Source organism: Myotis daubentonii, chromosome X, assembly GCF_963259705.1.
Source record: "Myotis daubentonii chromosome X, mMyoDau2.1, whole genome shotgun sequence".
Lineage (NCBI taxonomy): Eukaryota > Metazoa > Chordata > Mammalia > Chiroptera > Vespertilionidae > Myotis > Myotis daubentonii.
The window spans coordinates 41,540,932-41,568,656 of NC_081861.1; the positions used below are offsets into that span (position 1 = coordinate 41,540,932).

Consider the following 27,725-nt stretch of genomic DNA (forward strand, 5'->3'; position numbering starts at 1 on the left):
CTTCTCATTATTAAGTCGCTGGGGAATAGAGAGTGAATGCCACCATTAGAAGGAATATTTTATCTTGTCCAGATAGGAAGAAGAGATAAAATGTAGCCATTTCTAGTTCCTAAAAGGGCTACCTCTGGAGAAGAAGGGGGTAGTCCTAAATAAGTTTGGGAGGTTCTTAGGGCAGCAGAGACAATTCTTTGCATCCCGAAGTAGAAACTGGAAAAATGGTAAACTCCTCTAGAAAAGTATCATGTCTAACAGGATGCCACCCAGATTAGAGGTTAAAAATAGCATGATGGCATAATGAGTTAGATTAAGGAAAAATTATCCCCTAGTTTATCATGGCACTAAGAATGGCATAGCTGGGACCTGGAGAAGATTCTGGAAAGTTAATGGGGCATGGGCCAGCTTACTCCCCAAATTACACTGGCATGACATGACCTTAAGCAGAGACTTTGAGTGACCAATCTTTAGAGATGGATCATAGGGACAGTAGTTATGCTTGTGTAGGATCTCCCATAGCAATAAGCTGTGGTGGGGGTGCCACATGATAAAACCAAGAAGGTAGACATCATTAGTCTCAAATATCAGACTAGATAAAGATACCAGCATCAACTCCATGGCTTCTGATGGTACCCAGAGACAATGTGGAATGAAAGACCAGCAGAGACCCAAAGAAAAATCAAATCAATGGCTAGGATACTGCCATAAGGAAATCTTGGGGAGGAAGAGGGAGAGAAATCTTGAAAGTCTCAACATTTATTCAAAGGAGATTATTTGAAAGAGAAAAATGTTTTTTTTTTAAACTTCAAAAGTTAAAGGTATGTTGCATAGAGAGCTGACTGGTGGTTGCCAGAGGGAGGCAGAGGTTGGACTGGGTGAAAGAGGTGAAGACATTGAGAAGTACAAATTGACAGTTACAAAATAGTCACGAGGATGTAAAGTACAGCATAGGGAGTATAGTCAATAATGTGTAGGGTGCCAACTGGGGACTGGAAATATTGAGGGGAACATTTTGTAAAGTCTAATCACTATGCTCTACATCTGAAACCAATACAAAATAATATTGAAAGTTAACTATAATAGAAAATAAATAAAGTTACAGGTATATTTAATTGGCAAGTTTATGTCTGCATGCCTCCTGTATCATTCAGAGGGGTAAGGGTTTTTGGGAAACTTTAGATAGAAAAAATTAAAGTAGCTACACATATTGCTCATATGAACTGAAAGAATATGTTCATATTCTTTAATCCTACACATCTAGATTTTTATTCTAAAGAAATAATTGGACAAGAGTTCAAAGATGCATACTCATACACACACACACACACACACACACACAAATGTTCATCATAATATTGTTTTAAAATGTGAAAAACTAGAAATGGCCTAAATGTTTATCATTTGAGAAATGGTTATATTATAATATACCTATATAATGAATATTAATAACTTTTATTTTATTAAGTCTTCAGTCATTACAGAGACTAAGAGTAATCTCTGTATATTGGAATGGAAAACATATCTGAGTGATATTGTTAGGATAAAATCAGGATGGAGAATATTATGTATAGGATAATCTAATTTAGGTAAAAATCTATAGTGATCTATGTTCACATGGATATGTATCCATATTCTATAGGAAAATAGAGATTATATGACTGTACATAGTATGACCACATTTTAAATATGTATATATAATACATGACATATATGTATGTATATATATGTATATATGAAAGTCTCAAAGTATCTGTATTATATTATTAGCCATGATTATTGGTGGATGGTGCTATTAAGTACAATTTTCACTTTTTATGAATTAATATTTTCTAATTAGGGAAATCAGTAAATTTCCTTTTGAAAATAAAAATAACGCATATATTTATTGACATGAAAATTTTAAAAATATATTAATATAGTAAAAGAGCAGATTACGAAAAATGTGATTTTTACAAAAATGAGTACATGTGCATATAAAGAGGACATATGCCAAAATATTAAGAGTGATTATTTCTGGGTCTTGGGATTAGCAAGGATTTTTATATATTGTCCTTTTTGATTAAGCATATTTTCTAATTTCCCTTTGATAAATTTTTTTTGTGAAATTGAGGGGCGAAAGCACAAAAGGTATAAAGTTCTAGGTTTCTTAAAGCAGAGCTAGAGTATCTTATTGGCAGAGTTGAGCCAGTTACTGATGTGTCTTTCAGGGAAAATAGTGGTCATGCAGGACTGGCTACCTAATTGGCCAGGCCCAGTGCAAAATAATGCTTTTTTTCAAAAGCAAGAAATATTTGTTGTTGAAAGTAACAAAATGTAAAGCTTTTATTTTCTTCCACATGTCTTCTCTGCTCACACAGCATGATCCATTGTCCCATTGAACTTCACTTATAAAACACTAGAGGCCCGGTGCATGAATTCGTGCACAGGTGGGGTTCAGCTAGCCTGCCCCAATCAAGGTCGGCTGGCCCCGCCCCCTGGTCAAACTCCCAGTTGAACTCCTGGTCGAGGGGAAAATTTGCATATTAGCCTTTTATTATATAGGATAAATTCAAAGGTAAAATTATTAAGACTTTCAAGATGGCAATAGCAGAGCAGTAAATTAAGCAGGGACCCTTCTGAGTGGAGAGTCTGTGTGACTACACAGGTTGTACTTCCTTTTTTAAAATATATATTTTATTGATTTTTTACAGAGAGGAAGGGAGAGGGATAGAGAGTTAGAAACATCTATGAGAGAGAAACATCGATCAACTGCCTCCTGCACACAACCTACTGGGGATGTGCTCGCAACCAAGGTACATGCCCTTGACTGGAATCGAACCTGGGACTCTTCAGTCCACAGGCCGATGCTCTGCCACTGAGTCAAACTGGTCAGGGCGGTACTTTTTTTTTTTTAATATTTTTAATTGATTTCAGAGAGGAAGGAAGAGGAAGAGAGAGAAATATCAATGATGAGAGAATCATTGATTGGCTGCCTCCTGCACGCCCCCTACTGGGGATTAAGCCCGTAATCTGGGCATGTGCCCTTGACCGGGAATTGAACTATGGCCTCCTGGTTCATAGGTGGACACTCAACTGCTGACCCACAGCAGCTGGGCCAAGTTGTACTTCTTTACAGCTGGCTTTGTGGTCACAAAGAGGGTGGAAGCCTGGTTCTGGATACCATTGTCAGAAACACTCTTGAAACTAGTGGCAGTTTCTCTCTTATTACAAGCTGCAGAACAACTTGGAGTGACATCCTTATAGTTTTCTCTTTTTGTACTATAATTTTTATATCATGGCAATACGATGATTTGAGATTTTGTAGAATTTGTGTTAATTCTTCTTTAAATGTTTGGTACAATAGTCCAGTGATCATTTGGATCTGGAAATTTCTCTTTTTTAAATTGAAGTCTTTTAAATTGCTAATTAAATTTCCCTATACCAGTGCTATTCAAATGATCTATTTCATATTGGGTTAATTGTGTTAATTTGTGTTTTTTTTGAGGAATTGGTTCATTTCATCTAAATTGATAAATTTATGTGTAGAGTTGTTCATGCATTGTTATTTTTTTATGTCCACAGAGTATGTCATGTAATGTGTGTCTTTTCTCTTTTTCCTTCGTCTGTCTTACTAGAGATTTGTCAAAATTTGTTTTTAAAGAGTTTTATTGATTTTTAGAGAGAGGAACATCAATGTGTGAGTGAAACATCTATTAGTTGCCTCCTGCTCACCCCCTATCAGGATTGCGCTGGCAACCCAGCATGTACCCTGAATGAGAATCGAACCAGTAACCTTTCAGTGTACAGGATGATGCCCAACCAACTGACCCACACTGGTCAGGGCAAGGTTTGTCAAATTTTTTATCTTTCTAGAGAAAACCAGCTTTGTTTCATTTATATTTTTTCTGTTTTCAATTGCATTGATTTCTTCTATCGTTATTATATCTTTCCTTCTACTTGTTTTGGCTTTGTTTTGTTCTTTTGCTAGGTACTTACTTAAAGTGGAACTTGGATTGTTTATTTTAGACTTTTCATTTTTTCTTTTGTATGCAATTAGTGCTATAAATTTTCTGCTCATCACTGCTTTAGCTTTGTCTTACAGATTTTGATATGTCGTGTTTTCATTTCATTCATTTCAACATCAATATATTTTTATTTCCCCTGAAACTTCCATTTTGATCCATGAATTGTTTAGAAGTGTGTTGCTTAGTTTCCAAGTATTCGGAAATTTTCTTATCTTTCGGTTATTGAGTTCTAGTTTGATTCCACTGTGGTCAGAGAACATCTCTAAATTATTTCAATCCTTTTATATTTGTTAAGGTTTGTTTTATGGCCTGGGATAGGGCCTATTTTGATATGTTTTCCATGGGTAAGTTAAAAGAATGTATATATTTCACTGTTGGGTGGAGTATTCTATAATGTTAATTAGATACCATTGGTTGATAGTGTAGTCGAGTTCTTCTCTTCTCTATCCTTGCTGTTTTTCTGTCTAGTTCTGTCAATTACTGGGAGAGGGGTGTTGAAGTCTCCAGCTATAACTGTGGATTTGTCTATTTGCTCTTGTAGTTCAGTTTTTTTGCTTTATATATTTTACAGCTCTATTTTAGTGCATACACATTTAAGATTGCTGTAGTTTAATGGATTGGCCCTTTTATCATTATGTAATATCCTCTTTCTCAGTTGAGTCTTTTGGCTCTGAAATATATTTTATACTATACTTTGTCTTTATTTGTATAATTATTTATATATTAATATCTATTTAATTTAATAATATGTAAATAATAAAATGACCTATTATATATAACTAGAGGCCCAGTGCACAGAATTTGTGCACTGGTAGGGTCCCTAGTGGCTGGCAGCAGCCGGTCGGGTACTCCCTCTCTTCCCCCAGCTGGCCCTGCCCCCTGGTCGAACTCCCAGAAGACCTCCCAGTCAAAGGGACAATTTGCACACTACGCTTTTATTATATAGGATATGTATATATTGCTAATGTATATTAGCATACATATTTTCTCTATATATATTCTGGGATTATTATAGCCACTCTTGTTTGTATCATATAACATTTTCCATCTCCTACTTTCAACCTAACTATAGTATTATATTTAAAGTGAATTTGTTAAAAATAAAATCCCCTCATAGATACAGATAACAGTATGGTGGTTACTGGAGAGGGAGGGGGTTAGGGAGAGAATGAAGTGGGTAAAGGGAAGTCAAATATATAGTGATAAAAGAGACTAGACTTTGGGTGGTGACCACATAATACAACATACAGATGATATATTATAGAATTATACACTTGAAACTTATATAATCTTATTAATGAACTAGAGGCCCGGTGCATGAAATTCGTGCATGGGGGGGGGGGGGAGGGGGTCCCTCAGCCTGGCCTGCACCTTCTCCAATCTGGGACTCCTTGGGGGATGTCAGACTGCCGGTTTAGGCCCGATCCTGCACCAGCAGTTGGACATCCCTCTTGCAATTCAGGACCGCTGGCTCTTAACCACACACCTGCCTGCCTGCCTGCCTGATTGCCCCTAACCACTCTGTCTGCCAGCCTGATCACCCCCAACTACCCCCTGCCACCGGCCTGATTGCTCCCAACTGCCCCCCCTCTCCAGCCTGATTGGGGTTGGGGGGCCGATTGGGGATGGGGCTGGCCATGGGGAGAGGCTGTGGTTGGTGGGCTGGGCAGCCACCCCCCCAAATGGGGTGGGGGGTGGTAATCGGGGCCAGTGGCCTGGGGGAGGAGCCATGGGTGGTTGGCCAGCCAGCCCTGGCCCTGATTGGGGTGAGGGGGGGCAATCTGGGGTGGGGCTGGGCAAAGGGAGAGGCTGCAGGAGATTGGCTGGCCAGCCCTGCCCCCTATTGGGGTGGGGGGATCAGGGGTGGGACTGGCCTGGGGAAGGGCTGCAGGACGTTGGCCGTCCAGCCCTGCCCCCTCTTGGGGTAGGGGGGTGCAATCAGGGGCAGACAGTCACGGGGAGAGGCTGTGGGCCTATTGTGGTGGGGCAGGTTGATCAAGGGCGGGGCTGGTGGGGGGGGAGGGGTGTTGGGAAGAGAGGGGGTATTTGGCCGGCCGGCCTGCTCTTTTTTTTTTTTTTTTTTTTTGGCAACTTCACAACTTTTACTTGTGGTGCCTGTGCTATGTCTGAAAAATACCTTCTCCCCCTGCCCAGGACAGCAATGGGGAGGGGGCAGCAAAAAATAGAAGACATCCCTCCCTATTGCACACAGACCCTATATACAGGCTCACCTGGCCCAGGCCGGCAGGATGCTTGGCACATTCTAGGATCCCTGCTCAGGGGCTGGAGGGGTGACTTGTGGCAGCACACGTGAGAGGGGACCTCTGGGTGACCACTCTGGTCCTGGCTACTGGTCTTGGCACTTCCTGGTCCCCAGTTCCTTTCTGGTCCCTCCTGCAGCCCTGGTCCCCCTACCTGGATCAGCCTCCTGTCTCCATCCTGGACTCAGATGGCCCCCTTGGCTCCTGGGGGCTCTGTCCTCCCCTCCTAACCTGGAGATCTCAAGGAAGGTTATGGCTTCTCAGAGATTCCTCGACAGCCCTGTCACTCATGTTCACACAGGGAAGGGGTGCATGTGGCAAAAGCAGCTGTATAAATGCAGGTGCCGGGGCAAGTCCTGCAGGGTCACTTGGACAGTTTGCTGATGACGCAGATCAGGGCCACATTCTCATCCTTGAGGCACTGGTTGTCAGCTCGGAGGTTGGACAGGCCCTTCAGCTCCTCTTCCAGTTCAGCGGCCTTGCACTCCAGGGCCCTGCACTCAAATCTCGCCAGGTCCAGGATGGCCGGCCTCTCTGCAAAGCGCTCTTGCCTCTGCATGGCGCGCTCCAACTCCACCTTGAGCTGCTTCAGCCGCAGCATGGTCTGGGTCAGGGCCTCACGAAGTCTCTCGTTCTCAATGTGCAGCTTTGCATAGAGCTTCCTGAAGCTCCCTCAGGCTCTTCCAATTTGGGCCGGGGTTCTGGGTTTAGGTCCTGCTGCCTCTGGAGGGGAAGGGCTGGATTCTGGGCTGATGTCCACTGGCTTCACCTTCTCCCCCTTCACAGGCCCTCTCCTCTCATCGCCAACTCTGCAGTGCTCCCTGGGGGCCTGTGGTCCCTGTCCCTGCCCCTCCGGCACCTCTACTCTCTGGGCAGGGCCATCAGAGTTCTCAGTCCCAGGGACTCGGGGCTGCCAGGAAGGGTCCAGGCTCTGTGCGCCCTGCTCTTGATGTGGATGGGAGAGTCTGATCAGGGGAAGGCCTGCAGGAGGGAGGGGCTGTGAGGTTGGTTGCTGGCCCCGCCCCCTGATCAGGCATGTGCTGGCTACAGTGGGTGTCGCCCGATCAGGGCCATGATCTGCCTGCTCACCAGTCCGCAGTCCCAACACCGCTTCCACTGCTAGGCTATCAGGCCGTTGGGATCACCAGCTCACCGTGCCTGCTTTCCCACAGGCCTGAGCCCCCAAGCAGCCGGGGATGAGCTGCTTGGGGGCTCAGGCCTGTGGGAAAGCAGGCGCTGGTGACTTCGCCTGCATGCGTGTGCGCCCGGCGGGCAGCTGATGGAATGCACTGCCCGCTTGGGGCCACTCACACCTGGGCGGGCAGGTCGTGGGCACTGCCGCCACCGCTACTGCCACTGCCCCTGCTGCTGCTGGTGCTGCTGCTGCTGCTGGGGCTTGAGGCACTGACGGAGGCTGCCGGGTATGCCCGCGACCTACCCACCCTGGGTCCGGTCACACATGGGATGTGCGGGCGGGCTGGCTGATCGCTGCTGCTGGCCCAGGTCCGGTCGCACAGGGAATACTGGGGCAGGTGCCCGATCACTGCGGTGGCACCCGCCAGCCCCGGGTCCCCCACGGGAGAGCCGGATGAGGGCAGGGCGGGTGCCCGATCCCCAGGGTCCCATCCACCAGCCCCAGGTCCCCCGTGGGAGGGCCGGATGAGGGCGGGGACCGAGGGGCTGCCAGCTCCGGATGGCGGTGAGCTGGTGGTTGGCACTGTCCCGCCCTGCCTGCAGTATGCAAATTAGCTGCCATCTTTGTTGGTGGTTAATTTGCATATCACCCTGATTAGCCAATGGGAAGCGTAGCGGAGGTATGGTTAATTACCCTTTTTGTCTTTTATTAGATAGGATATCACTCCAGTAAATTTAGTTTAAAAAGAAAATAGAATTTCTTATAGACAGCATATAGTTGAGTCATGTTTTTCAACCATTCTGTCAGTCTGATTTTTAATTAGTATATTTATACCATGTAACTTAAATGTAATTACTACTATTTTATAATTAAATCTGCCATTGTAATTTTTGTTTTTTGTCCTTTTGTATTTCTCTGATTTTTTCCCTGCCTTACTGTGGATTACTTGAACATTTTTAGAATTACATTTTAATGTATGTACTAGTATAATGATTTTGAGTGTATCCCTTTGTATATTCTATTTCATCATTGCTCTAGGTATTATATATACATAACTTATCACAGACTATCAGTGTCTTCATTTTACCAATTCAAGTGCAGTGTAGAAATTTTATATCCTTTTATACTTCTCCATTTATAATATACTAGAGGCCCGTTGCACAAAAATTTGTGCACTCAGCAGGGACTTCCCTCAGCCCGGCCTGCGCCCATCTGCAGTCCAGGATCCCTTGGGGGATGTCCACCTGTTGACTTAGGCCCACTCCCCAGGGGATCAGGCCTAAGCTTGCATTCAGACATCCTTCTGGCAGCCAGGGAGCCCTCGGAGGATGTCCGACTAAAGGCTTAGGCCCCCAAGGGAGCTGTGATGAGGAAGCTGGGGTGACAGAGGAGCCACGCTGTCCTGCCCCACCTCCCTGGATCGGGTCACACACGGGATGCCTGGGCAGGCTGGCCGATTGCTGCTGCCCCGCCTGGTTACCCTGGGTCGGGTCTCACACAGGATGCCCAGATGGCGGCCGGGTGGGCCGGCCGATCGCTGCTGTACCACCTGGCCGCCCCGGGTCGGGTCACACACGGGCTGCCCGCCACCCCGGGTTGCAGATAGCAGGCCCAGATGGCGGCAGGGCAGGCGGGATGGCGCTGTCCCGTCCCACTGCCCCGGGTCACAAATAGCAGTCCCGGATGGTGGTGGGGCAGGCAGGATGGTGCTGACCCACCCTGCCTGCAGTATGCAAATTAGCTGCCATCTTTGTTGGCGGTTAATTTGCATATCGTGCTGATTAGCCAATGGGAGGCATAGCGAAGGTACGGTCAATTACCATTTTTATTATTAGATAGGATTTGTCCTAGACATTTCTTCTACATACATTTAGAACTACATTAGATAGCCTTATGATTTTTGCTTCCATTGTCCAACATAATTTGGAAGAGTCAAGAGATGTTCTGTTTATCAGTATTTATGATTACCACATTCTTTCTTTCTTTCTTTCTGATGTTCCAAGATTCCTTTTTAAAATGATTCCTTTTTATACTTAGAGAGCTTCATTAACCCATTCTTTTAGGGAAGGTTTTTATTAAAAGCTATTCTTTTAATGCAGCTGGTGACAAATTCTCTTAGTTTGCTTTTATCTGAGAATGTCTTGATTCCCCCTTTATTCCTGAAGGATATTTTCACTGCGTATAGGATTCAGGTTGACAGTTCTTTATTTTCAGCATGTGAAATACATCATGCCACTTCCCTCTGGCCTACATAGTTTCAGATGAGAAATCCAATGTCATTCAAATAGTGTTATCCCTATAGGCAAGTTGTCATTTCTCTCTTGCTGCTTTCAAGATTTTTTTTGTCATTTGTTTTCAGAAATTTGGCTATCATTTATCTTGGTGTAGAATTTTGAATTTATCTTCTTTTTGGTTCCCTCACTTCTTAATGTATGTCTTGTGCCAACTTTGAGAAATTTTCAGTCATTATTTTTGCCTGTTCATCAGTCTTGTTTTTTTGTTTTTGTTTTGTGTGTGTGTGTGTGTGTGTGTGTGCGCGCACGCGTGTGTGTGGTTAATATTCACCCAAGGATATTTTTCCATTTAGAGAGAGTGGAAGTGAGAGGGAAAGACAGCAAGAAACATCAATGTGAGAGAGACATGTCGGTTGGTTGCCTCCTTCATGCACCCCAACCAGGGCCGGGAACATGCCACCAACGCATGTGCCCTTGACTGGAATCAAACCTAGGACCTTTCAGTCCATGGGCTGACACTCTATCCACTGAGCCAAACCGACTAGGGCTCATCAGCATTCTTTATCATATCCTTTAAAAAACTGATAAACGTGCTTCCTAAGTTCTGTGAGCCACTCTTGCAAATTAACCTAATTTGAGGAGAGGGTCATGGGAACTTCTGATTTGTAGCCTAATCAGACAGAAGTTGTGGGTAACTTAGGTATTTACTACTTATGATTGGCATCTGAAGTGTAGGGGTTGTAGTTTTGTGGGACTGAGCCTTAACCTGTGGGATCTGACACTGTTGCCTGATAGATAGCATTAGAATTGAATTAAAATATAGGACACCTAGCTTGTGTCATCGAGAATTGTTCAGTGTAGTGCAAAACCTCTACATATTTGGTGAACAGAGGTGTCAGATATGAAGGGTTCTATGAGTATGGTGTCTATGTAAAAGTAAAGGAGAAACACAGGAGGGAAGAATTGGGTTTTCCCCGACATAGAAAGTAGACTGAATTGAGGTTTTTCCTACATAGGAAGGAAAAAAATCTGTTTTTTTTTTTTCAATTTGGAATTTCTCTTTTTAATCCTGTTTATGCTTTGTGCTATCTGAATTTGAGGATTTATAAGTTTCATAAATTCTGAAAATTTCTCTGCTATATCTCTTTGAATATTGATTACTGACAAGTGCAAAACCCCCAGGGCTGTTGAAGTCTTAACATCTGCTTACTGTTCTGTCAGTTCCTTTTTTTTGTTTTTGACCTCTGAAGATTTCCTCTTCTCTCTTGCTGGCTGAGTTATCTTATACATCAAAAAAGTAAAAACAAATCCACAGAACTTCTATTTATTTTGTAGCAAGAGATTTTTTAGGAAATCTAGTCCTCCATATTTCTAGAAATGGAAGTCCAAAAATTTTTTCCATCCCTTCATTTGTGTTTGAGACTGTATGTATGATTTTATTGTAGGTAGCATTGAAGAGTTAAATCTAAGATAACATTAAGAGTTACAGTTGAAGACTTTGAAAATATTAGGCTAGAGGCAACTGGTCCCATAAAGATGAGCTCTAGGGTTGAGGGTTGGAGATAGGTGGTAGGGAGTAGGTTGAGCAGGGTTAACCTTCATTTCAGTTTTTAAAAAAATTTTCCTTGTTTTCTTTCTGACATTTGCCAGCTGTCCAAGTGTTTGGCACATTTTTTAAAGGTATTTTAGCTTCAGTTTCATTATCTGTCTAATGAGGATAACAGCTTCAATTTTGTAGGGCTATTATAGAATTAAGTAAGATGATGTGTAAAATGCTTGGCCAACTGCCTGGCACAAAAAAGTGTTCAAGGAATGTCAGTTCCCCCATATCTCTTAAGTAGCATCCCTTTCCTTTTCCTGTCTCCATTTGCCAGTCAGCATTTAAGGAAGGTGGAACTGGACTGGGTGGAAGAGATACTAAGTAGGAACTAGAAGAGGAGGACCCCAGTGAGAGAAGAATGAAAGGATTTAGAAATGTTGATTTTAACTCTAATGGGACAGCCTTCATATGTAATTTGGAGACATATAATCAAAGACTACTTACCTCAGCAACATCTGAAATAGTCTGGTAATTCTTTTGTTTATAAGCAATATTTCAGTATCATGCAATTTTAATTTACCCATGTTTTTTAGAAAACAGGCATCAAAGGGGGAAAGGAGAGGATGGGAAACCAAAGAATCTAGACTTTATTCACAACAAAGAGAAAATAGGATATAATTTCTATTACTACTATACTTAGAATAAATGGAATATATATTTGATGACATTAACTGCTTCCTGGCATTTTATTCATTGAAAAAATATATGTTTTCAAAGGAATAACTTGCCAACTTGTCAGCTGAAAATTATTGCCTTTTACTTTAGATCAAAAGGCCTTACTCTATGTAACAGGCAATGTAAATGAAAACAAAATATACACTTATTTAGCATGGTATGTACTGTAGTATTCAGGTACAACATTAAGGGTTAAGAGTAGAGTTTTAGTCTCATTTCTTAATTTATAAGTTTCTGGGCATTAGATTTTATAGTAATTTATATAGACTTGCTTCCTGGTTTCATTGTAACCGTATATTACTGATTCCAATTTAAATGTCAGAGACTTAGATTAAGAACCCAAAGAGAATTTAAATTATGGGCTTCTGCTGTTTTTCACTTGTCTGATTTACCAATTTCAGTAAAGCATGAATTATAGCCTTGCTATTCTCTGGAAGACCATGACCAATACTAGAAATAATAATTTTTACCACCCCTAAATCAAGAGAAAGATCATAAAAGCAGTAATTGATTTGGGATGTGAAGAGGGGTGGGAATTTGTTTCTTTTGAAGTGAGAGTGAAAAATAGGTAATTTGCATATAGTTTAGGGGAAAATATGTAGGACTGACTTTGTGATAATCAGTTGTCATTCAAGAGGAACTTTGCGAAACCTTCTAGAGATGATTTTGAAAAAGGGAAGGAGGGGGGAAGAGCCTGTGTGTAATTCAGAGATAAGAAGCAGCCCAATTGACTATTTTAGCACATAAGTCAAAAAAGAGTCAGGATAATTGTTTCAGAATCCCTATTTTTCCCAGCTGGTGTGGCTCAGTGGTTGAGCATTGACCCATGAACCAAGAATTCATGGTTCAATTCCAAGTCAGGGCACATTCCCAGGTTGCAGGCTTGATCCCCAGTTGGGGGCATGCAGGAGGCAGCTGACAGATGATTTTCTCTCTTCACTGATGTTTGTATCTCTCTCCCTCCCCTTTCCTCTCTGAAATCAATAAAAACATATATACACAAAGAATCCATATTTTCTAATATGACAACTAAAAAGCAATAATCTGAAATATCAGTATTAGGTGTATTAACATTTAGTTAAAATTGTGTTTATTGAATATGGTATAGAATGAGGATTGTTATTCTTAGGTCTGTGAGAATTTTTAATAATTTATACGCAAAAAAGAGTTGCACCAGACTAATGTGCTCTAAGTAAGTGTACCTCCAGGCTTTTCCTGGTAAAACTCTCAGTTCAGTTTAAAGAAAACAATTTTTCCCATTTTTCTTCCTAGTCCTTGTCTATAGAAATGTACTGTTATCACTTATTTTAAAGGAATCATTAAAGCTACAGTATTGGGGTGATGGTGGTGGAGTTCAGTTGTAATCTAATTAAAAGCCATTTACAGTTACATAGAATACTGACAGAGTCTAGCCTAAGCGGGTAGTAGTGTTACTGGAGAAGCAGACTTCTTTGGGAGTGGGGCTCTTAATGATTTCTTTCGACAACAATACAATCATATTAGGGGACTTTAATACACCACTAACATCACTAGATAAGTCCTCTAGACAAACAATCAGCAAAGAAACAGCAATCCTAAATGACTCACTAGATCAGATGGACTTAATAGACATCTTCAGAACACTTCACCCCAAAGCCGTGGAATATACATTCTACTCAAGTGCTCATGGGACAGATTCAAAAATAGACCACATATTGGGTCACAAGCAAAGTCTCCCCAAATTCAAGAATATTGAAATCATAAAAAGCATCTTCTCAGACCACGATGGCATAATATTAGAAATACACTACAATAAAAACAACCCCAAATACTCAAACACTTGGAAACTGAATAGCATGTTATTAAATATTGATTGGGTTACCAATGAGATCAAAGAAGATATTAAAAACATCCTGGAAACTAATGACAACGAAAACACAACAATCCAAAACCTATGGGACACAATGAAAGCAGTTCTAAGAGGGAAGTTTATAGCTCTACAGGCCTATCTCAAAAAACAAGAAAAAATGGTAGTAAATCATCTAACTCTACAACTCAAAGAATTAGAAAGAGAGCAACAAGAAAAGCCCAGAGTGAGCAGAAGGAAGGAGATAATAAAGATTAGAGCAGAAATAAATGACATAGAGACCAAAAAACAATACATAAAATTAATGAAACCAAGAGCTGGTTCTTTGAAAGGATAAAGAATATTGACAAACCTCTAGCCAGACTCACCAAGAAGCAAAGAGAGAGGACCCAAATAAACAAAATCAGAAACGATAGAGGTGAAATGACAACAAACCCCACAGAAATACAAATGATTGTTAAAAAATACTATGGATAGCTCTACTCCAACAAACTAGACAACCTGGAGGAAATGGATAAATTCTTAGAAAAATACAACATTCCAAAACTCAATCAGGAAGAATCTAAAAATCTCAATAGGCCAATAATTATGGAAGAAATTGAAGCAGTCATGAAAAAGCTTCCAGCAAACAAAAGCCCAGGACCAGACGGCTTCACAGGGGAGTTTTACCAAACATTCAAGGAAGAACTAAAACCTATCCTCCTCAGACTACTACAAAAAATTCAAGAGGAAGGAACACTTCCAAGCTCATTCTATGAAGCCAGCATCACCCTAATACCAAAATCAGGTAAAGACAACACAATGAAAGAGAATTACATGCCAAAAGCCCTCATGAACATAGATGCCAAAATCCTCAACAAAATCTTAGCAAATCGGTAGACAGAACCAAGATGGCGGCATAGGTTAACGCTGGAGTTTGCTGCTTTGAACAACTACTTCAAAAGTGAAACTAAAACACAGAACGGACATCGCCCAGAACCACAGGAACGCTGGCTGAGTGGAAGTCCTACAACTAGGAGGAAAGAGAAACGCATACGGACACTCAGAGGAGGCCCAGTGCTGAAGTCAAATTCTGAGGTGCGGAGTGCGCGGAGCGGGCTGGCGGCGGAGGGCGCGGTTGTTGTTTTCAATCGGGAGGGAGTCGCAGACTCTGAGCTCCAGATACAGGCGAGTCTTTAGGGACCCAGGCTCAAACGGGAGAAGCGGACTGTCTGGCTTCGGTCAGAGCGAGTGCAGCTTTCTCTCCGAGCCTTGCAGCGGGTGCTGGGACTCAGAGAGGCAGAGCCCCTGGGGACAGGACTGAGAGCCGCCATAACTGCTCTCTCCGGCCCACCCTGTTGATCCTGTGCGACCCACCCTGCCCAAGCCCTGCACAGAGGCATTTACCGGATAGCCTCAGGCAAAGGCTAGATTAGCACCTCCCTAGAGGACAGAAGTTCTCTCACTGCTGACACAGCTGATTCTCATAGCCACTTGGCCTGGAGGTCAAACCCTCCCTGGAATTAGCTACAACAATCAAGATTTATCTATAAGACTGCGAACAAAGACCACTAGGGGGTGCACCAAAGAAGCATAACAAAATGCGGAGACAAAGAAACAGGACAAAATTGTCAATGGAAGAAATAGAGTTCAGAACCACACTTTTAAGGTCTCTCAAGAACTGTTTAGAAGCTGCCGATAGACTTAATGAGATCTACACAAAAACTAATAAGACCCTCGATCTTATATTGGGGAACCAACTAGAAATTAAGCACACACGGTCTGAAATAACGAATATTAAACAGACGCCCGACAGCAGACCAGAGGAGCGCAAGAATCAAGTCAATGATTTGAATTGCGAGGAAGCAAAAAACATCCAACGGGAAAAGCAAAATGAAAAAAGAATCCAAAAATGCGAGGATAGTGTAAGGAGCCTCTGGGACAGCTTCAAGCGTACCAACATCAGAATTATAGGGGTGCCAGAAGATGAGAGAGAGCAAGATATTGAAAACCTATTTGAAGAAATAATGACAGAAAACTTCCCCCACCTGGTGAAAGAAATGGACTTACAGGTCCAAGAAGCGCGGAGAACCCCAAACAAAAGGAATCCAGAGAGGACCACACCAAGACACATCATAATTAAAATGCCAAGAGCAAAAGATAAAGAGAGAATCTTAAAAACAGCAAGAGAAAGTAACTCAGTTACCTACAAGGGAATACCCATACGACTGTCAGCTGATTTCTCAACAGAAACTTTGCAGGCCAGAAGGGAGTGGCAAGAAATATTCAAAGTGATGAATACCAAGAAACTACAACCAAGATTACTTTATCCAGCAAAGCTATCATTCAGAATTGAAGGTCAGATAAAGAGCTTCACAGATAAGGAAAAGCTAAAGGAGTTCATCACCACCAAACCAGGATTATATGAAATGCTGAAAGGTATCCTTTAAGAAGAGGAAGAGGAAGAAAAAGGTAAAGATACAAACTATGAACAACAAATATGCATCTATCAACAAGTGAATCTAAGAATCAAGTGAATAAATAATATGATGAACAGAATGAACTGTTGATTATAATAGAATCAGGGACATAGAAAGGGAATGGACTGACTATTCTTGGGGGGGAAAGGGGTGTGGAAGATGTGGGAAGAGACTGGACAAAAATCGTGCACCTATGGATGAGGACAGTGGGTGGGGAGTGAGCGCGGAGGGTGGGGCGGGAACTGGGAGGAGGGGAGTTATGGGGGGGGGGAAAAAAAGGAACAAATGTAATAATCTGAACAATAAAGATTTAATTAAAAAAAAAAAAAAAAAAAAAAAAAAAAAAAAAATCTTAGCAAATCGGATCCAGCAGTACATCAGAAAGATCATACACCATGACCAAGTAGGATTTATCCCAGGGATGCAAGGATGGTACGATATCCGCAAATCAATAAACGTGATACATCACATAAACAAATTAAAAGAAAAAAACCACATGGTCATATCAATTGATGCAGAAAAAACATTTGACAAAATCCAACATCCATTTTTTAAAATGATTTTTATTTCTTAAAGTATTACAAAGAGTATTACATATGTCTCCTTTTTTCCCCCCTTGACATTCCCCCAGCCTTTACCCCTCCCCCCGGTGTCTTGTGTCCATTGGTTAATCTTATATGCATGAATATAAGTCCTTTGGTTGATCTCTTAATTCCCCCCCCAACCCTCCCCAGGCTTCCCACTGTAGTTTGACAGTCTGTTCAATGTTGCTCTGCCTCTGCATCTACCCCTGTTCATCAGTCTATACTCATCCCCATTATCTGTCCCAACCTCAATGAAGCAGTCCCAACCTCACCAGGGCTGTCTCAGCCTCACCGGGGCCATTTCAACCTCACCGGGTCCGTCCCTACCTCACCGGGGCCGTTTCAACCTCACCAGGGCCATCCCGACCTCACCGGGGCCGTTTCAACCTCACCGGGGCCGTCCTGACCTCACCGGGGCCGTTTCAACCTCACTGGGGCCGTCCAGCCTCATGGGGCCGTCCCGACCTCACCGGGGCTGTTTCAACCTTACCGGGGCCATCCCGACCTCATCGGGGCTGCTTCAACCTGACCGGGGCCGTTTCAACCTGACCGGGGCCGTCCCGACCTCACTGGGGCAGTTTCAACCTCACCGGGGCTGTTTCAATCTCACCGGGGCCGTTTCAACCTAACCGGGGCTGTCCCGAACTCACCAGGGCCGTTTCAGCCTCACTGGGGCCGTCCCTACCTCACCGGGGCCGTTTCAGCCTCACTGGGGCCGTTCCTACCTCACCGGGGCCGTTTCAACCTCTCCGGGGCCGTCCCAACTGCACCAAGGCTGTTTCAACCTCACCGGGGCCGCCCCGACCTCACCAGGGCCATCTCGACCTCACCGGGGCAGTCTTGACCTCACCAGGGCTGTCTCGATCTTTCCGGGGGCATCCCGGCCTCACTGGGGCTGTTTCGACCTTACTGGAGCCGTCCCAGCCTCACCGGGGAAACACGAAGTTTGGCCCCCTGTCCCCTGCCGAGCGGCTCCCCGCCAGACAAAATCTCCAGGTGTTCCTGGTGGCTGAACATCCAGCACTCCTGCTCGGACCACGCCCTCCACCAAGTGCACAGACTGCCCGTCTGCCGTCCCCCAGTGCCCCACGCGAGACTGGAACCGGTGGGCATGTTTATGTGCCTGCTGGTACAGCAATTCCACAACGCCGGCCCAGCCGGGCCCAGCCCCGGCCTGCCCCGAACCCGACTCCGCCCCCCCGATTGCATCCCTCCTGGATGCGAGGAGCTGAAATCTGCAGCCTGCTGGGTTGGGCTCTGTATTTGGTGCCTCTGCACATCCTACTCAGTCTCAGTGCTCTTCTTTCTATGCGAGGAGTTGAAATCTGCAGTTTGTTGGGTTGGGCTCTGTACTTGGTGTCTCTGCACATCCTACTCAGTCTCAATGTTCTTTCTTTCCTTCCAGTTGTAGAGCTTCCACTGGGCCAGCTTTCCCATGGTTCCGTATGATCGCTGTTTGTCCTATAGTTGGTAGTTTCGATGTTGTTGTGTGAGGCAGCATGCACAGGTCTCTTCCTTACGCCGCCATCTTGGTTCTCCTGGGTCTGCTTCTTGAGTGTGTCTCCCATGGCTGCGAGCAGTTGAAGTCTGCAATTTGTTGGGTTAGGCTGCAAAAGTGCAGGTGGGTCTTTTTGTGCACCTGGCACAGCTTGGATGGGGATGTAAATTGATTAGGGCGGGGTCTCAGGGAGTCGCCATGGTGGAGCAAATAGCACTGGCTGCATCTCCGTGGCCCCTTGCCTCTCCGGGACACCGGGGCTTTGTGTCCCCCAGTGCCAGCGAGCAGCTGTGCGACGGAGCCTCCCTCGCTTTCTGAAGGCTGCAAGGCCATGCCGCCTCTCCCCGTAGGGTCTGGTGCCTCATGATCCCGCTCGAACCAGCTCAGTGGATTTGAGAGTTTGCAAAAGCACAGGCATTTCCTCTTGTGCCTCTGGCACAGCCCGGATGGGGATGTAAATTGAGTAGGGCTGGGTCTCTGGGAGTCTCCAGCACGGAGGAAATAGCAAATTGTGGCATCTTCGCCCCCCTCGCCTCCCCGGGACACCAGGACTTCGAGTCCCTCAGTACCGGCGAGCAGCCGCGCGTCAGAGCTTCCCTCGTTTTCACACCACAGCAAGGCCAAGGCCATGGCCGCCTCTCCCTGTGGGATCTGGGGCCTCAGAGACCCGCCCCGAGCAAGCCCAGAGGATTCGAGGATTCGTAACCGCTTCCGATTGAAAAAAAACCACGAATCCAGTTGCAGCCCACCTGGCGTGTGACTGCGTACCTCTGTTTTTGGCGCCTCCATAGCTCCCACTCAGTCTCACTGCACTTCTTTCTTCTCTTCCAGTTGTAGATCTCCCACTGGGCCAACTTCCCCATGGTTCTGAGTGGTGGTTGTTTGCCTCATAGTTGGTAGTTTCAATGATGCTGTGAGAGAGCAGCACGCACAGGTCCACTCCCTATGCCGCCATCTTCCCAACACCCATTTTTGATAAAAACTCTCAGCAAGGCGGGAGTAGAAGGATCATACCTCAACATAATAAAAGCCATATATGACAGGCCCACAGCCAACATCATACTCAATGGACAAAAATTAACACCATTTCCCCTAAGAACAGGAACAAGACAGGGATGCCCCCTCTCACCACTCCTGTTCAACATAGTACTGGAAGTATTAGCCATTGCAATTAGGCAAGAAGAAGAAATAAAAGGCATCCAAATTGGAAAAGAGGAAGTAAAACTGTCCTTATTTGCAGATGACATGATATTATACATACAAAACCCTAGAGACTCCATCAAAAAGCTACTAGACTTAATACATGAATTTGGCAATCCAGCAGGATACAAAATTAACCCCAAGAAATCAGGCATTTCTATACACTAATAGTGAACTTTCAGAAAGAGAGATTATAAAAACAATCCCGTTTACCATCGCACCAAAAAAATTAAGCTACCTAGGAATAAACTTAACTAAAGAGGTAAAAGACCTCTACTCAGAAAACTACAGGACGTTGAAAAAAGAGATAGAGGAAGACATAAACAGATGGAAGAACATACCGTGTTCATGGATTGGTAGAATCAACATCATTAAAATGTCCATACTACCCAAAGCATTCTATAAATTCAACACACTTCCCATTAAAATACCAACGGCATACTTCACAGATCTAGAACGAACTTTCCAAAAATTCATCTGGAATAAAAAAAGACCCCGAATAGCTACAGCAATCCTGAGAAAGAACAAAGTAGGTGGGATCTCAATACCAGATATAAAGATGTACTACAAAGCCACTGTTCTCAAAACTGCCTGGTACTGGCACAAGAACAGACATATAGATCAATGGAATAAAATAGAGAGCCCAGAAATCGACCCGAAACAATATACTCAATTAATATTTGACAAAGGAGGCAAGAACATATAATGGAGCCAAGATAGTATCTACACTAATAAAAGAGAAAAATGGTAATTGGCGTACGACGATACCCTTTTCATTGGCTGATCAGGGCTATATGCAAATTAACTGCCAACTATGATTGGCAGTTAACTGCCAACTAAGATTGGCAGTTAACTGCCAACAAGATGGCGGTTAATTTGCATATGTAGGCACAATGCAGGGAGGTGAAAGGGAAAGCAGGAAGAAGCCCCCTGCCACTGACAGTGATCGGAAACCCAGGGGGGAGCTAAGAGCTGGGAGGCAGGGCAAAGGCGGCCCTGGGGCCGCCTTTGCCCTGCCCCCCACCATGATCGGAGAATCAGGCACCTTTGCCGCCCTGGCCAGTGATAGGAGGAAGTAGGGGTGGAGCCAGTGATGGGAGCTGGGCACGGTTGAAGCTGGCAGTCCCGGGAGCTAGGGGTCCCTTGACTGGGCCTAAAGCGGAGCCCACGATCGCAGGGCCGCTGCAGCTGTGGGTTCCCGATGCCCGAGCCGGACGCCTCAGCCAGAGGCGTTAGGCCTGGGCAGGGGCGGAGCCTGCAACTTCAGGGAGCTGGGGGTCCCCTGCCCAGGCCTGACACCTCTGCCGGAGGCCTCAGGCCTGGGCAAGGGGCCGATCCGGTGATTGGTGATCGGAGGGTGATGAGGGTCAACTCCTCTGGCCGAGGCATCAGGCCTGGGTGGGGGGCTGAACCGGGGATTGGGGGGATATGATGGTCCCCTTGCCCAGGCCTGAAGCCTGGGTCAGAGGGGTCAGGCTTGGGAGGGGGGTGGAGCAAGCGATCAGAGGGAGATGGGGGTCCCCTGCCCAGGCATGATTCCTGGGCCAGAGGCCTCAGGCCTGGGTGGGGGCCAGAGCCAGTGATCGGGGGGAGATGGGGTTCCCCTGTCCAAGCCTGACACCTCTGGCGGAGGCGTCAGGCCGGGGCAAGGGGGCTATCCTGCGATTGGAGGGTGATGGGGGTCAACGCCTGAGGGCTCCGAGTATGTGAGAGGGGGCAGGCTGGGCTGAGGGACACCCCCCCCCCCACATACACCCAGTGTATGAATTTCGTGCACCGGGCCCCTAGTCTTCAATAAATGGTGTTGGGAAAATTGGACAGATACATGCAAGAAAATGAAACTAGACCACCAACTTACACCATACACAAAAATAAATTCAAAATGGATAAAGGACTTAAATGTATGACAGGAAACCATAAAAATTCTAGAAGAATCCAAAGGCAACAAAATCTCAGACATATCCCGAAGCAATTTCTTCACTGATACAGCTCCTAGGGCACTTGAAACTAAAGAGAAAATGAACAAATGGGACTACATCAAAATAAAAAGCTTCTGCACAGCAAAAGAAACCATCAACAAAACAACGAGAAAACCCACTGCGTGGGAGAACATATTTGCCAATGTCATATCTGATAAGGGTTCAATCTTCAACATTTATAGGAAACTCATACAACTTAACAAAAGGAAGATAAACAATCCAATAAAAAAATGGGCAAAAGACCTAAATAGACACCTTTCAGAAGAGGACATTCAGAAAGGCAAGAGACATATGAAAAAATGCTCAAAGTCACTAATCATCCGAGAGATGCAAATCAAAACAACAATGAGGTACCATCTCACACCTGTCAGACTGGCTATCATCAACAAATCAACAAACGATAAGTGGTGGAGAGGAATTGGAGAAAAAGGAACACTTGTGCACTGCTGGTGGGAATGCAGACTGGTGCAGCCACTATGGAAGACAGTATGGAGTTTCCTCAAAAAGTTAAAAATGGAACTCCCATTTGACCCAGTGATCCCACTTCTAGGAATATATCCCAAGAAACCAGAAACACCAATCAGAAAGGATATATGCACCCCTATGTTCATAGCAGCACAATTCACCATAGCTAAGATCTGGAAACAGCCTAAGTGCCCATCAGCAGATGAATGGATTAGAAAACTGTGGTACATCTAAATGATGGAATACTATGCTGCTGTCAAAAAGAAGGAACTCTTACCATTTGCAATGGCATGGATGGAACTGGAGAGCATTATGCTGAGTGAACTAAGCCAGTCAATGAAGGAAAAATACCACATGCTCTCACTCATTCATGGATAATAGAGACCATTATAAACTTTTGAACGATAATAGATACAGAGGCAGAGCTGCCTCAAACAGATTGTCAAACTGCAGCAGGAAGGCCGGGGAGGGTTGGGGGGCAGGAGGGGGAGGGTAAGAGATCAACCAAAGGATTTGTATGCATGCATATAAGCATAACCAATGGACATAAGACCCTGGGGGGTAGGGGAGGCCAGGGGATTTTCAAGGGCGGGGGAAAAGAAGGTCACATATGTAATACCCTTTGTAATACTTTAAGCAATTAAAAAAATGTAATTGAATAAAAGAGAAATATGCAAATTGACTGCACCTCCGACACACCCACCAGCCACACCCACTGACCATGCCCACCAGCCAGTCAGGAGCGAATATGCAAATTAACCCAAATAGGATGGCACTTAATTTGCATACTAGGCACTAGTGGCCTGGGTCCGGGAAACATCATAGGGCACCCAGGTCACTCCGAGGTAGGCCCTATGAGGGCCCTGAGCAGCTTAGGAAGGGCCTGAGCCAGGGGGCTCCTGCCCAGGCCTAAGGCTCGGCCAGAGGCTTGAGGCCTGGGCAGCGGCAGAGCTGGTGATTGCCCTGGGCTGGGGGTCTCCTGCCCAGGACTAATGCCCAGGCCAGAGTCCTGAGGCCTGGGCAGGCGATCAGAGTGGGCTGGGGGTCCCCTGCCCTAGCCTAACACCCCTGTGGCCTGAGCAGGGGCGGAGCCTGCGATTGGAGCTGGCTGGGGGTCTTCTGCCCAGGCCTAACGCCCTGGCCAGAGGCCTGAGGCCTGGGCAGGTGATCGGAGTGGACTGGGGGTCCCCTGCCCAGGCCTAATGCCCCTCTGGCCTGGGCAGGGTTGGAGCCTGCCATAGGAGCTGGCTGGGGGTTCCCTACCCAGGCCTAACTCCCCTGTGGCCTGGGCAGGGGTGGAGCCTGCGATCGGAGCTGGCTGGGGGTCTCCTACCCAGGCCTAATGCCCCAGCCAGAGGCCTGAGGCCTGGGCAGGGGCGGAGTCTTGTGCTCACATGGGGCTGGGGGGTCCCCTGCCCAAGCCTAATGCCCAGGCCAGAGACCTGAGGCCTGGGGAGGGGCGGAGCCAGCTATTGCACCAGGCTGGGGGTCCCCTGTCCAGGCCTAACGCCCTGGCCAGAGTCCTGAGGCCTGAGGCCTGGGCAGGTGATTGGAGCGGGCTGCGGGTCCCCTGCCCTGGCCTAGCACCCCTCTGGCCTGGGCTGGGGCGGAGCCGGTGATCACATGGGGCTGGGGGGTCCCCTGCCCAAGCCTAATGCCCAGGCCAGAGGCCTGAGGCCTGGGCAGGGCCGGAGTCGGCAATTGCACGAGGCTGGGGGTCCCCTGTCCAGGCCTAACGCCCCGGCCAGAGGCCTGAGGCCTGGGCAGGTGATCGGAGTGGGCTGGCGGTCCCCTGCCCAGGCCTAATGCCCCTCTGGCCTGGACAGGGGTGGAGCCTGCAATCAGAGCGGGCAGGGGCGGAGCCAGCGATCACACAGGGCTGGGTCCCCTATCCAGCCCTAACACCCCAGCCAGAGGCCAGAGGCCTGGGCAGGGGTGGAACCAGTGATTGGAGCAGGCTGGGGGTCCCCTGCCCAGGCCTAATGCCAGGCCAGAGGCCTTAGGCCTGGTCAGGGGCCGAGATGGGGATGGGTGTAAACTACAGAGGAAACACCCTTTTTGTCTGCTCATTGGCTAAGCTCCCTGTATGCCACTGTTAATATTCTTAGTAACTTGGATAATAAGAATCCAAGAAGGTGATGTAGGGTTTTTCCACCTCACTCCTGGAGAAAAAAAACAAAGGTCTACTGCTGGTGGGGCTAAGAAATGTCATATCCTGCCCTAGCCGGTTTGGCTCAGTGGATAATGCCTAGGCCTGCCCACCACAGGGTCTGGGTTCAATTCTGACCAAGGGCATGTACCTAGGTTGCAGGGTCCTCGCTGACTGGGGCCCAGGTCAGGGCTCATGCAGGAGGCAACCAATCAAAGTGTTCCTCTCACTTTGATGTTTCTCTCTGTCTTTCCCTTTCTCTTCCACATTCTCTAAAAATCAATGGAAACAAATCCTCAGGTGAGGATAAAAAAAATAATAAAGAAATGTCATATCCTATGAAAGACACATCTTGAAAATGCCTAAAGAAAGTTGTTATTTTTTCATGGTGAAGGGACTGGAGTCCGTGTTGATGAAAACACCTTGGTGGCTGTGGTGACTGGCAGTGGCTGCCGCATCGGGGTGATGGGGCTGGTGCCTTCCCCTGATCAGCCCGGTCACCTCCCACAAAGGGAGGCTAGACTGCGGCTTAGGCCCGCTCCCCAAGGGGAGCAGGGACCGGGCCTAAGCCGTCAGTAGGTCATCCCCTGAGGGCTCCCAGTATGTGACAGGGGGCAGGCTGGGCTGAGGGGCCAACCCCCCCCAGTGGACAAATTTCGTGCACTGGGCCCCTAGTTTTCTAATATTTGCACAGGAGTATGATTTGTGATAAAAGGCTTTATTTGCCTGGAGTTACATTCCTTAGGTTGTAGCGCCCCATGTCCCTTAAACCAGTCCTAAAGAAGGTGCAGCTGGAGGTCCAGCAGAGCCAAAAGGAGGGCTAGTGTCCAGAGCTTCTGTTCCATATTGCAGCTGGGCCCAGTTCAGCATCAGGCTAAAGTCCATTAGTCCAGCAGTTGCCAACCGGTGGTCCACGGACCACTGGTGCTCCATGAGGTCTGAAAGGTTGGTGGCTGCTGATATAGTCCATTGTGTGGAGCCCACATGGCCATGAGCCTAGTGGGTGAATGCAGGGGAATGTGGCCCCTGTAACAGGACTTAGGCACAAACAACAAGTGAGTCAGGGAACCAAGAGCCAAGAGAGGGAGTTCCCTTTTTCTAGGAGTTTAAATATTTAGGTTTCACGCCCTTGCAGTGGCCATGCCTGTTTTGGCCACTGACTTGTTTCCAGTCTGAGACTTTACTGGGCATGCATTGAAACTGTTTTTGTCCAGTCCCCACCTCCACCACCACCCCCCATTGATCAGCTGGGAAAAGACTTGGAGAGTGTTAACTTAGCAAAGCTGTATAAATGGCATGTGTGTATTATCTAGTCTTCCCTTTATTCCTTTCCTGCTAAGTAATAACCACATTATTACTTTAGGTATCATTAGGTGTCTCTCATTCATTACTGATTGATTTAGAGAAACTCCATAAACAAGAAATTCATTTAGTAAGATACAAACAGAAATCCCACTTAAATAAAATGAAGTTGCCACTGTTATATCTACTTCCCCCCTCTGTCATCAACAGAAATGCCAAATTCTTTTCCCAATCTAGTGACCGAGTTCAGGCTCTGGGATTAATCCGGCTTCATATTAGATTCTACCACTATTGGCTATGTGATCTTTGTTAAATTACTTAGCTCCTCTGTGCCTCAGTTTCTTCTATAAAATAATAATGCTTTCTTCCTCATAGAGTTGTTGTCAGCCTTAAGTGTGGTAATACATATAAAACACTTCCTACACTCTTGATATAATAACATACCTTAATCAGAACAGCACCATCATTTTAATGGGAATAGTATAGTCACAACCTAATTTACTAATCATTTTTTAGACATTAATTAGCTGCCAGTCAACTGCATATCTAAACAGGTTTACTTTATGCATTGTTATTGTGGGGGTGGAAAAATAATTTTCCTCCTACCTTACTAAATTCTTCTGGTTGGATTAATAATCAAATTTGAATGAGTCAGATTAGCAGGAAAAAATGATGAAGTTTATTATATGCCTACGCACTGGGGTGCCAGAAGAATATAAGACCTGGGGCTACATCTGGCTGTTGAGGCGTATATGCCATTCTGGACTTAAACAGAGGGAGTCAGGGATCATGGACTTCAAAGAGAAAGTAGGCAATTCACAGGTAGATGAGAAAGAGCAACGATGTGGTAAACAAATTCTTGCTGGGCCATTCTGGAACAGTGCAGATACAGAGGAGCCACTAACAGACATTGCTTGGCTTCTCCCTGTCTGCCACACTTAGTTCATATGTGCTAAGGTGAATTTGCAAAGGTTACCTTTTTGGAGCAGGTTTTTCCATCTGAATTCCTTTAAGCAGGTAAGGGGCAGGTAAAAACAGCTGCAAAACCTTATTTGAGTTGGTTGGATTTTAATTTTTTTCAGCTCAAAATAATCTGCATGCCAGAGTGGCACATTCTGAGGAGACTCATTCTGGACCCCTACATTATCTTCTCCTATCAAAACAAATTCTTTAACAGACCATACAGACTCCTTCTGATGAAGAGGGGATGGTAAATCTAAAATGGAAAAATATTAGAAATGATGCAAAACTGAGCTTTCATAGTAGAATAATATATGTGGCAATGTGAACTAAGTAATCTTATTAATTACCAAAATCTCTAACTTCTGCTGTTTTGCTTTTAGTCATTCTATTCTGTGACATTTTGAGTAGAACATGTTATTTATTACTAGAGGCCCAGTGCACAAAAATTTGTGCACTCGGGGGGGGGGGGTCCCTCAGCCCGGCCTGTGCCCTCTCGCAGTCTGGGACCAATCAGGAGATAACGACCTGCTGGCTTAGGCCTGCTCCCAGGTGGCAGAGAGCAGGTCCAATCCCTAGGTGCAGCCCCTGGTCGGGCTCAGAGCAGGGCTGATTGGGGAGTTGGGGCGCTGCCCCCTGTCATGCACAGAGCAGGGAGGATCCGGAGGTTGGGACGCCGCACCCTGTCACATTCAGAGCAGGGCCGATGGGGAGGTTATGGCTCTACCCCGTCACACACAGAGCAGGGCCGATCAGGGGGTTGGGGCTCCGCAGCCTGTCACACACAGAGCCGCAGGGCGATCAGGGGGTTGGGGAGCTCCCCCCTATCAGGCACAGAGCAGGGCTGGTCAGGGGGTTGGGACGCCTTCCCCTGTCACGAACAGAGCAGGGTGGATAGGGAGGTTGTGGCCCTGCCCCTTGTCACACACAGAGCCGCAGGGTGATCAGGGGGTTTGGGCACTGCCCCCGTCACGCTGATCCCGGTGCTGGGAGGCCTCACGGCTCCCCTGATCCTGGTGCTGGGAGGCATATTACCCTTTTACTATATAGGATAGAGGCCTGGTGCACGGGTGGGGGCCGGCTGGTTTGCCCTGCAGGGTGTCCTGGATCAGGGTGGGGGTCCCCACTGGAGTGCCTGGCCAGCCTGGATGAGGGGATGATGGCTGTTTGCAGCTGGTCACATACCCTTCAGGGTGGGAGTCCCCACTGGGGTGCCTGGCCAGTCTGGGTGAGTGGCTGAGGGCTGTTTTCAGGCTGGCGGGTGACTGAAGCTCCCAACCGCTCCTTTTTTTCTTTTTTTTATTTATTCTAGGCCAGCTTTAGCTCTGAGGCTTGGCTCCAGCTCTTAGACCTCCGCTGCTAAAAGCAGGTATCTGGTTT

The 27,725-nt window shown here is 46.1% G+C and overlaps 1 protein-coding gene across 6 annotated transcripts in view; it reads left to right on the forward strand.

Annotated features, from left to right (window-relative positions):
- KLHL13 (kelch like family member 13) overlaps positions 1–27,725 on the forward strand; it is a 462,679-nt gene that overhangs the window by 42,899 nt on the left and 392,055 nt on the right. The window contains exon 3 of one of the 6 annotated variants that reach the window (XM_059679895.1): positions 3,653–3,820. The exons of the other annotated variants lie outside the window; for them this stretch is intronic. The gene's annotated coding sequence lies outside the window, so the exon portion shown is untranslated. The remainder of the gene's footprint in view (positions 1–3,652; positions 3,821–27,725) is intronic. 6 annotated transcript variants of the gene reach the window in all.